Source organism: Spermophilus citellus (genome assembly GCF_964194105.1).
Source record: "Spermophilus citellus genome assembly, chromosome: 12".
NCBI lineage: Eukaryota > Metazoa > Chordata > Mammalia > Rodentia > Sciuridae > Spermophilus > Spermophilus citellus.
This window is the reverse complement of record NC_138198.1, coordinates 32690385-32702715: the sequence shown is the minus strand read 5'-3', so window position 1 is coordinate 32702715 and position 12331 is coordinate 32690385. Positions and strand designations below refer to the sequence as shown.

The 12331-nt window shown below is 46.6% G+C and overlaps 1 protein-coding gene across 1 annotated transcript in view; it reads right to left on the bottom strand.

Annotated features, from left to right (window-relative positions):
• Nucleotides 1–12331, bottom strand: part of LOC308631406 (E3 ubiquitin-protein ligase RNF213-like) — a gene marked incomplete at both ends in the record, with an annotated part of 277493 nt that overhangs the window by 263181 nt on the left and 1981 nt on the right.

Here is a 12331-nt window from a genome sequence, read left to right as displayed (position 1 = left end):
CTCATGTGACCACAGTCCCATTTCAATTTCAGTTTCTAAAAAAGTGAGATTGCTGTAACCAGAAAGTTCTCCTGGTCAACTGAAACCCAGCAGCAGTGTTTCCCTTGTGGCTGCTCATGGCCACTGGCCCATCCCAAGTCCCTTTCTGCCCTGGATCCCATCCATGCAGAAGCCACTCCCTTCTCTGTCTCTGCCACCACCCAGCAAGCTAAGACTGTAGCTCAGACTGCAGGCTAGGCCAGCTTCCCCAGACAACCACTGAGAACTTGGGGGTGATGCGCTGGGACTTGGGTGGAGTTGCAGCAAGGGCAGAACCTTGGCCCAACACAAGTGACCCCCAGATGTATGCAGAGCTGCTTGGACAGCAAGGTTGGAGCTGGGTGTCACTGCCTAATTTGGGTTCCTTAGTATCTCACCCTGCTCCCCTGAGAGAGAGGACAAGACAACTGCCCCATAAGTAGCCCTAAGCACAGGGGAGGATTGGGTGAGTCTTACAGGAACAGCTTTACAGCACTAGAGAGGTGGTAGTGGCCATGGCCATGATCACCTCTGGCTGAGCAGCGCTTCTGGCAGAGGCCAGCCTGTGCTAACGGGTTGAATTTGGGGTTCCCAATACCTGGCGGGACACTGCCATCTATGGAGGACCACTCCTCTCCTTGACCAGGTGACATCCAACTAGGGAGAGAGTCACAGCCACTCCAGGTTGAGGTCAATATGGCAGGCCTTGTCTCTTCCCTAACCCATGAATCCCAAAGCATACCCACCCAGCCACCATGGTCTTCTGCTGGTTGTGCACCAAAGACTACAGAAGCAGTGGCCACAGCAGTGGCCCCTCACCAGCTGGAGGTACCCACTGCATGCAGACTTCCCTTGCTGCAGCCCCCTGTACCTCTCCCAAGGTCTGCACTGGAGGGCCAGCTCTTCAGGTGGTTCACCTGCCACAGCCCAGCCCCAGTTCCCATAGTGCCCCATCACCTCCACACAGCCCCTGAACCAAATACCACCAAGGTCTGGGCCTTCTTCACTCAAAAACCTTTGATGACTACCTCTCCCTCCCCCAGGCTCCTTTCCACTGTAGACAAACGAAAATGGCTTCCCTCCACCATTCTAGATTCTTTAGCTGGTTTATGAATTAAATCAACATCAGACAGACTAACAGAAGGATAAATAAGCACATTTAATTACATACCTATGCATAAAATATGGGTTGAAGAAGGGTCATTTGGCCTTTACACAGCACCAGAGCTACAGGAAGGGACAGAGCTTGGAGGATCCTGGGGGTGGACACATTGAAAAAAGGGCCAGGGTGGAACCATGAGATGAATGGAGATGGTGTCATTATGCAGTTTCCCAGGTAACTGAAGCTGTCTGAGAGCAGCCCTCTTTACTAATGCAGATTTCCTTCACTGAGGGCAATTTCTTTTACAGAAGGACAGCTGTCAGAGCTACTCCTGGACTCCAGGTTTCTAAGAATAACCAGTCACAGATATGCCAAAGTGTATTTTGGGGGGACATGTTCTATCTCCCAGCTCACATTTTGGGGTGGTGTGTCTTGAGCCTGTCACCACTTGAAGTTGTCCAATGGAGTGCTCCATTGCCCTAGAGACCAAAACGTCCAGAGCAGGGCTTGGGACACCTCTCTAAAACACTATTGTTTTGCACCAAGGGCCAAAAGGCAGAGTGAGCGCCCCAGACACCCAGCACTTCCCTGATCAGCTTGTGTCTTTTCTCACCAGTCCTTTCTGTCCTTTTGCCAGTCACCAGCCCACCATAGAACTCAAGGCTGGCCCTGCCCCTTAACCACCATAAAGGAAAGCCAACAGAGGCAGGGATGGCTGACCCGAGGGTTCTGTACTGCTCAATGATGCCACCCTGGCCTGGATTCCTGACCTGGAAGCTAGGAGGGCGCTGTGCTGAAGGCTCTGCTGTTTGGGGCCGCTATACTTTTCTTCTAAAAGTTACTAAAGCCCTAAAGCCGTTACAGGTGATGGGGAAGGATACCCAAGCCGCATCAGGCTGCTCTAAGCTCTCTCAGTCTTTTCACCCTGGCAGCGCTGTGGAGAAGGCTGCTGCATGCCCTGGCATGAAGCGGAGGGGGGGGGGGGTCCCTGACGTTGGGTGTGTGTGTGTGTGGGGGGGTCCTGCCCTCCAGGGATGTTGCCCAGGACAAGGAAATCCCTGCAGCCCCGCCGTCCTGCAGCTGGAGAGTTGGGGGTCAGGACCGGCTGGACCAGTTTCCCGCGGAGAAACCGAAATTTGGAACCAGCAAGAAAAGGCAGCCCGCCCCCTTCACCCCAAACATGCCTGGCACCGCGACCCGAGGGACCCAGTGGTCCTCACCCAGCCCAGCGAGACTCAGGCCTTGCGAACCCGCACCAGCGTCCCACATCACCGTCTCTGGAGGTCCCTCGCACCCAGGAGACCCATACCCAACCTCTCCGTACCCTATCCAGGGGGATCCGGCACCCAGGCTGGGAATCCTGCCACAGGGACCCCTGGCGCCCAGAAGACTGAACTCCTGTACCTCTGCATCCTGCCCAGCGGGATCTGCCGCCTGCTCGCACTCACCCGCAGCATGGGGATCTCGGCTGCCAGGCCCGCTCTCTTTTATTCACAAGTCACAGGGCCCCCGCCCCTCCGCCCTTCTCTCTCAACGCTGGGCATGCGCGGGCGTGGCCGGAATTCCCCACTAGTAATTCACGCAAGGGACACGCTCCCTTCCAGATCACCACCCCTTTCCTCAGAGGCATCCGCTGCAGCTGCTCGCCTGGTACAGGTCATAAAGCAGGTCCCTGAATCCGCCTCCTCCCACAAAGCGCCAGGATAGCCTTGGGGGATCCGGATGCTTAAGGGTAGTAGCTCCAGGAGCCCAGCACCTTGGACAGTGTCCATGACCCTGCTGCAGAGGTAGCGGCCCTCTGCCCAGGGGCCTAAAGGAAACCAGGACTTGCGCTCCCAAACTTCAGAACACCAGTGCCAGTTCCGGCATAGTGACACATTCCTGTGATTCCCAGAGACTTGGGAGGCTGAGGCAGTAGGATCGAAAGTTTGAGGCCAGCCCATGTGAGACCCTGTCTCAAAATAAAAAATGCTGGGGATATGGCTCAGGTAAAGCGCTTCTAAGTACATCTCCTAGTATCTATCAATCAATCAGTCAATCGATTTAAATCTAGCCTTAGAGAGAAAAATGGGAGCCACCATTCTGTTTATAATATATCTCTGAATTCCCAATTAGTTCAAAGATAGCCTCAAAAACTTAGCAAGACCCTGACACAAAATGTTAAAAAATAAAAAAACAAACTGGGGGTGTGGGGATATGGCTCAGTGGTTAAGCACCCCTAGGTTGGATTCCTCATAGGAAAGAAAGGAAGGAAGGAAGGAAAGAAAGAAATAGGCCTTGATGGTGCCCATTAATATTTCTAGAGGTTAGTCTACTGTGTGGTCTCTGCCTCTGAAAGAGGGGCCCATTGCCTAACCATAATCTACTCTTATTCACCAGGAAGCATCCAGAGTCTTGCCCAAGTCCACCTCCTCGTGACTTTTAATTGACAGCTTGGTGGCTGCATGACTGCCTCCAAGAGGAAGGTATCTTGAACTTGTAATCATCCTGTCTCAGCCTCCTATGTTGCTGAGATTACAGGTGTGCACCACCATACCTGGCTTGTCCCTGGATTTTATTCTTCAAATTTGCCAGTCAAGAACCCAGAAGAAAATTGGCCAGGTGTAGAGTCTAGTCTCATTGTGAAAATCCAGTTTCACTGAGACCCCCAATAAAACCGCAGGGGAAGAGAGGTTCACCATCCTTCTTCTCTCTTAGAGGACCCACTTTTTCCCTAAGAAAAATACAAATGACAGTGGTCCGTTTCCAAAATGTAGCCTTAACTGGATCCTGTGGTGGCCATTTTAACTATGGCTCTTCCCTTTGCCTGCTCCAGTTTTAAAATTAGCCAGTCATGTAGATTGTAAAACCCAAACTCTTCCAATCAGAATAAAGGGCAGTGCTGCTTTAAGTTAGTGATATAAGCAGGCTGACTGGCCACACTTGCTAGACAGGTTCTATAATATGGCCTCTGGCAAGAGTCAAGGTTGGCTTCGCCCACCCCCTCTGGAGCTCATGTTTGATTTCTTTCACCATCCTGGTAGCTAGCAATGAGCAGCGAAATGCAGGCAAGGTCATAAGTGTTCTTTAAATTACTTTAAGGTCTTCTTTAAACTACTTCCAAAGTAGATAAGAAAGCAGAGGGGGTAGTCAATTTGTAGAAAATAAACTAAAACATGGTAGCACCATGTCAACAGAAAAGGATTAATGGAACTAACTCTTGACAAGGTTCGTTGATGTTGATGTAACGCTAGCAATTATGGTCAGAGGTGTCTCCATTTGTCTGGGAAGGAAGGTTTCTTCAGTAGTGCAAGTACACAAAAGTAATTTCTGACCAGCTATTGACCTCAGTGCCCACATTAACATGGAATTGACCTACAGATGAAGCCCCCCTAAATAGGATGGCCACTGTGATAATTCTGGAGAGGACCAACCAAAGTCAAAAACTCCACCACCCAATGAGAAGGAGGAGTTGAACACCTGATTGGCAAAGAATACAGAGGTGTTCCTCAGTTCTCCTGGTAAACATCAAACAATAATAAATTTGGAGACAGCATTGTCTCCTTTGTCATTCTCTGCTCAGAGATGGCCTATTCTCTCTCATTTGAAAGTGCTTTCTACTTAATCCTCACTTTGCATTTACTTTTACATTACTTTCACCTATAGTATAGTTCTTTTGCATGACTTTGATCTGAGTTTAAATTTTCTTTTGTTGGAACACAAGAACCAAGGGGTTTGAAATTTCAGCTCCCTGCTTTTCTGTGACACTGATATTTCTAACATCCCTTGAGACTGTCCCCCTTTTCTCTTTCCTGTTTTTCTAATAAATCCTTGCCTGTAACTCTGAGCACCATGTCTGAAGTACTTCTGACCTGATCCCAAGAACCCTTCATACTGCCTCAGTTTCCAAGAAGGCCCAAGCCCTGTTGTTTCCTTTCATCTCTAACTTGAGGTGCTGGTTCCTCTGCCAATGGATGTGGGAGTTGTTCCCAGTTTTTGTTCATTTGTGGTACTGGAAATGGAACTAGGGTTTCATATGTTTGACAAGCACTCCATCACTAAGCTGAATCCCAGTCCTTTTTGACTCACTAAGGGACTCACTAAACTATCCAGGATATCTTTGAGCTTGTGATCCTTCTGCCTCAGCCTCCAGAGTGGCTGGGATTACAGGTGTGATCACTATACCCAGGATCAGTTATATTCTTTTAGTGTTGGTTACCACTCCTAACTGAATTGCATATCCAGCTAGTTGGTCACTGTCCTCCTTCACAGGGGGTTTATGATGATTATTCTTTTTTTGGTGGTGCTGGGGATTGAACCCAGGGCCTTGTGCATGCAAGGAAAGCACTCTATCAATTGAGGTATATCCCCAGCCCCCTCATTCATTTCTTAAATGTGAACTGCAGAGACATCAAAGAAAATCAAGCAGAGACTGCTGAGAATTCTCTTCTCAAAAAAAAAAAAATGAGAAAACTTGCCAAAAAAAGCCCCAATCAGCTTTTTATGAATTCTGAAAATGAATCAAAGGTGAAAACAATATGGGAGCATTTATTTAAGAAAAATGATGAGTCTTTGTAAGGATGGTAAATTCTGTAGCATTTTAACTTGGCTTACCCCTGCTGTCCCCTCCAATTCTATGGCAGCCTTGAAAACAACAGGGAGAGAGACTCCCTCTGCTGAGTCATAGGAAGGCTTCCCTCCTTTGCAATGCCAGCTTTCTTTGACTTGTGTGTCATTCCTGGGAAAAGAGGACAATAAAACACCATATCCCTCAAGACCCCTTCTCTATTCACAAGTACCTGGCCATGTCAAGGCATTAATGAGAGTGAATCTGGGCCAGAATGTCCACAGTACCCATTATCCCATGACAGTTATTCTCTTACATATGCTGGGAATCAGGGCAAGTTAGTGTTATTATCTGTAGAAAGCTACTTTCTCACAGGCTCACCAAGTTCCTTGGGTAGTAGTCAGTCACACAGTGAAACAAAGCCAGCTAAGCTCATCTGCTCATAACCCACACAACCCCTCCCTGGGGAAACTAGTCCAGACCAGTGTACCCTGGACAGGGAAAGGTGCTGTGGGGATGGAGCACTATTTTCAGGAAAAGCACCATTCCTTGGAAAAGCACCAAGTCCCACCTCTCCAGCTGTCTCCATGGGAAATTCTGTAGCATTTCTCAGGAAACTTATCTCACAGCCCAGCTTTGGGTGTATGCACTGGGCTCTTGGCCACCTGTCCCACTTCCCTGGCCCAGCTGTGCTGTGGATGGCACAATCTGATTTTGTTTGTACAGTATTCAAAACTATTTGCCCTTCTGGGTAATTTGCTGAAAACCTTGAAAGGCACCAATTAAACCTCATGGCTGCCTGAGGGTAGAAAAGAGGGTGAAAGCTGGAGCGCAGCTCAGCCATAGCACTTGGGCTGTGCATTTGTTAGAACTGTGGGTGCCTTGGGGAGCCCAGAATCTGAGGTAGCTATATAGTGGTGACAAGACTCTATTTTGGGGTGATGAAATGGCTCAGAGCTAGACAGAGGGTGTGTCTAGGCAACATTATGAGCTAAAGGTACCCAGATTGTCACGTAAAAAAGAGTTAATTTTAAGCCATCCACAATAGTGCACCCTGGTAATCCCAGCTACTAAGGAGGCTAGACAAACTCAGAGCACTTGTCTGGCACACACAAATGTAGAGTAAATGTAGGTTCAATCTCAGCACCACAGAAAAGGGAGAGGGTAGTTTTATAAAAATTGCTGTGTCATTCCTGGAAAAGGACAATCAAGCACCATGTCCCTTAAGTCCCCCTCTCTGTTCACAAGAACCTAGCCATGTCAAGGTACTAATGAGAGCTCATCTGGGTCAGAATGCCCACAATACACATTAGCCCACAACACGGGCATTCTATGATGCATGCTGGGAATCAGGGCAAGTTAGTGTTATCTGTAGAAATCTACTTTCTTACATGTTTGCCAAGTTCCTTGGGTGTTGGTCACACAGTGGGACAAAACCAGCTAGCTGATCTGCTCATAACCCACACAACCTCTTCCTGGATAGACTGGTCCTGACCAAAACACCCTGGAGAGGGAAACACATTGTGGGGATGAAGCAATATTCCATGGAGAAGCACCAAGTCCCACCTCTCCAGCTGTCTGCATGGGACCTTCTGTAGGTTTCTCAGGAAACTTGTTGCACATGTAATTTCACCTCAATAAAAATTCTACATCTACTAAGTAGGCAGAGTGTTGTGTGCTGTGGATCCCACTACTTGGGAAGCTGAGGCAGGAGGACAGTTTGAACCTAGGATTTCAAGGCCAGCTGGGGCAAAATAGAGAGACCATCTCTCAAAAGAGAAGCCAGGTACAGTGGTGCACTCCTATAATCCCAGCAGCTGGGGAGGCTGAGGCAGGAGGATCAAAAGTTCAAAGCCAGCCTTAGCAACTTAGCAAGGCCCTAAGCAACTTAGCAAGATACTGTCTTAAAATTAATTAGATAGATAGATAGATAGATAGATAGATAGTTAGATAGTCCTGGGGATTGTGGATGTGGCTCAGTAGTAGAACATCCCTGGGTTCAATCCCTGGTACCAAAAAGTAAATTAGTATTTAAAAGATAATTATACATTGCTGCATGCCTGCATTCACATAAGGTGTGTGACCCCACACATGACTCATGATACTTCTGGCTTTTCTCTCCCTCTATGCTCCTGCAGCCAGATTCTACCTCACTCATCCTGCCTGCCGCACACTGGTCACAGACCTTCAAGCAAGGCAGAGCTCTGGACATCTGAGCTGTGTCCTTGGTGTGCTGAGCTTGTACTGTACACCCTGATCTGTCTGCACCGATACTGGGTGTCCTCCTTGTGTGTTTGGGCTTCTCTGTCTCTTCGTAGAATGACACCACTAATATTAGATTTAGGGCCTATCCTGGCCCACTATGGTATAAGCAGAATTAAACTAATTGCATCTGCAAAGATCTCATTTCCAAGTAAGGCCTCATTCACAGCCATATGGGCTAAGGAACCCCACTCACCTATGGATGAGGCTGGATTCAGCCTACCACAGGCAGCAGCTTCAAGAGCCTTTGCTAAGAATCTTCTGGGAAGCCCATATGTCTGGCACTGCACAAATTTACATGATGGGATACCCTTCATCCATGCAGAGGAATAACATTCCTTTAAAACAGGGAAGCAGGATTGGCTGAGTTTACAAAAAGCAGAGTCACCTAAAATACATTTTGTAACAATGATATTTCTCTGAAAATCATGCTCTGCCCAAAAAAAAAAAAGATATACTCCTCATTCCAATTAGCCCTGTGGTTCCACTCCTGGTGGACTTCATTTATTTTTTATTATTAAAAAATATGGGGTTTTTTTGGTACTGGATTGATCATATCCCAGAGATACATCCCCTGCTCTTTTTACTTATTTATTTATTTTTAAATTTTGAGACAGGGTCTTGCTAAGCTGCCCAGGCTGGCCTGGCACTTGTGAGCCTTTTGTGATCCTCCTGCCATAGGAGTGCACCACTAAATCCAGCTTGGACTTTCTTTTAAAGAAGGATAGAATCAGGTTGAATCCATGGATGTGGAGCCCCAGGATGTAGAGGGTGCAGGTACAGACATGTGATTCCTGGGGTGCAGAGAAGGAGGGAGACCAGGTAAGACCAGGAAGAAGGTCAGGTCACCAGCTCTGCCACACTGCACACCTGCCCCAACCATGGCAGTAGCCCTTGGAAAGATGGTCTAGGTATGAAAGGTAAAGGTCAGAGAGATGAGTTTATTCTGTCAGGGGTTAATCTGGGAACACTTGCTTCAGGCAAAACCCTGGCAGATCTTCCACCCCCTGCCCAGAGGCTCACTCTCTTGCAGTCCAAGGTGAGAATGCAGGTACACATAAGCACCTGCTCAGAACAGTGCCTGGATATGAACACTCCACCTTGTGGCATCCCTGACCTCAACCATGAATGTCCCCCAGGGGTGACTGGTCTGAAATGCTCTGGTTCTGTAAAATTCACACTGGGTATGTCATCCTAGCACCTCAGAAGACTCAAGCAGGAGAATCCAAGGTTGAGGTCAGTCTCAGCTACTTAGCCAGACCCTGTCTCAAAATTTCAAAAAAAAAATTAATACAAAGGGCTGGGGTGTGGCTCAGTTGCTCAGCACCTGTAGGTTCAATTCCCAGTACCACCAAAAAAAAATCACCTCCTAAACAAAACAAAACAAATGAATTTTAGGAAAAAACAATTCATCCATAATCCACGTGCCTGTTGAACAGAGAGCTCATTGAGGGCAGTACAATACAGATACAGACATTAAAAACCATTTATTATAACATTATTATCACAGTAATTCACAGCAAATGATGCATGACAATGCGGGTCACAGAGCACCATGAACAGAGCACATGAAGCCAGGAGTGTGCCTACATGCTGACAGATGTGTGTTGAATCCATGGATGTGGACCCCCCAGGATATAGAGGGTGCAGGTACGGACATGTGATCCCTGGGGCGCAGAGAAGGAGTGAGACCAGGTAAGACCAGGAAGAAGGTCAGGTCACCAGCTCTGCTACACTGTACACCTGCCCCAACCATGGCACAGCAGGAAGTTCTTGGATGATCACCAGAGTGGATGGCGGCAGGGGAGTGGTTTCCTCCATTTTTCACAACAGGCATTTATGATTTTTACAAAAATGCCAAAGCTATTACTTCAATTAAAAAAAAAAACAGATTTTGGGGGGATTGCAAATAAAAAGTTTAATTTTAGAAACTGAATCCATCATTTACAAATACACTAAAACACAGTCCACTCAAATTTAGAGTAAGTGTAGGTACAGTATTCCACAGAATGACAACTTCCTAAGAGGTCAAGGCACATGAGTGAGTCATCTCACCCACAATACTTAATAATCTGAAATGAGAACATGAATCTTTTTTAGATGTTAAAGCAAAAACTTTGAAGACGTATTGTTAAAAAGAATCTGACAACTGATAATTTTATTCCGATGTCCTTGGGATTCTAAAATACTCCAGTGAACAACTAGAATCAACAAATGAAACTTACTCAAACTAAAAAGTTTTTTCTCAGCAAAAGAAACAATAAGAGAGATAAACAGGGAGCCTACATCCTGACAACAAATCTTTACTCCACACACTTCAGATAGAGCCCTAATATCCAGAGTATACAAAGAACTCAAAAAATTAGACAATAAGATAACAAATAACCCAATCAACAAATGGGCCAAGGACCTGAACAGACACTTCTCAGAGGAGGACACACAATCAATCAATAAGTACATGAAAAATGCTCACCATCGCTAGCAGTCAGAGAAATGCAAATCAAAACCACCCTAAGATACCATCTCACTCCAGTAAGATTGGCAGCCATTATGAAGTCCAACAACAACAAGTGCTGGAGAGGATACGGGGAAAAGGGTACACTTGTTCATTGTTGGTGGGACTGCAAATTGGTGCAGCCAATTTGGAAAGCAGTATGGAGATTTCTTGGAAAGCTGGGAATGGAACCACCATTTGACCCAGCTATTCCCCTTCTCGGTCTATTCCCTAAAGACCTAATAAGAGCATGCTACAGGGACACTGCTACATCGATGTTCATAGCAGCACAATTCACGATAGCAAGATTGTGGAACCAACCTAGATGCCCTTCAATAGATGAATGGATAAAAATATGTGGCATTTATACACAATGGAGTATTACTCTGCATTAAAAAATGACAAAATCATAGAATTTGGAGGGAAATGGATGGCATTAGAGCAGATTATGCTAAGTGAAGCTAGCCAATCCTTAAAAAACAAATGCCAAATGACTTCTTTGATATAAGGGGAGTAACCAAGGACAGGGTAGGGACGAAGAGCTTGAGAAGAAGATTAACATTAAACAGGGACAAGAGGTGGGAGGGAAAGGGAGTGAGAAGGGAAATCGCATGGAAATGGAAGGTGATCCTCAGGGTTATACAAAATTACATATAAGAGGAAAGGAGGGGTAAGAGAAGAATAATACAAGTGGAAGAAATGATTTACAGTAGAGGGGGTAGAGAGAGAAAAGGGGAGGGGAGGGGAGGGGGGATAGTAGAGAATAGGATAGAAAGCAGAATACATCAGACACTAGAATGGCAATATGTAAATCAATGGAAGTGTAACTGATGTGATACAGCAATCTGTATTTGGGGTAAAAATGGGAGTTCATAACCCACTTGAATCAAACTGTGAAATATGATATATTAAGAACTATGTAATGTTTTGTACGACCAACAATAAAAAAAAATAAAATAAAAAGTAAAAAAATAAAAAATAAAATAAAATAAAATACTCCAGTGATGGCTGAATCTTCCCTATCGTAAAAAAATGAAAAATCTAAAGGTCTAAGTCTAGCCTCACCAGTGTAACCTTTCAGACTGATCACTCCCACTTATCACCACTGCCTCCAGGTCCCTGGCTGTTGTCCCAGCACCTGGGTTAGTGCATAAAGAGCTCCACTGTTCAGGGAGGCTCAGTCAGAGGTGCCAGACGACATTAATGGGCCCCCTGTTGCATTGCCACACTCTGCATCGGCTGAATTTAAAAACAATTATTTTTGAACAGACTTGAAGTCATTTGACACACATTTGGTATTCTCCCCAGCCACAGCACAGATGCTGCATCAAGATCTGACACCTCTGGGGTTCCTCCTTGGCTGGAGTTTAGCACATACCCAGGCAGGTGCTGAGTACAGCATGCCTCTCTCACTCAGCTACAAAACCCTATTCCTTCCTCTGTCACTTGATCTGTCAATCTGGTAGGCTCTTTCCAAGCCACATTCCCCAAAAGTCCATATCCAGGGGACAGACAAGAGATTTTTCCAGTTATCCCAAAGAACACCAGCATCCCACTCTTCTTCTGGGGTCACCTGGCAGCCCTTTCTCTGCCCCATCAGACCAGCGTGTCTATCAGATGCCTTTGGGCATCAAATCACAGGGACAGGGAACTTCTGGGAGAACCATCAACCCCAGACACCCACTGAGGGCCTGATCAAACCTTTAGCAGGGTGCTCTTGTGTTCTGGGATGAGGTCTTCCCAGCTGTTGTAGGGCTGGGTTCCTGGGTCTTGCTGCAGTCATTTATCTGCAAAAGACACAAGTTTTTCAAGCTCTAGAAAAGCAAAAGTAAGGTTGGCTCCCTTAGGGTCTAAGCCATCTGGGTCAGCATCCCTGACTCTGGAGGGCTCTGCCCAGTCTCTGAGCAGG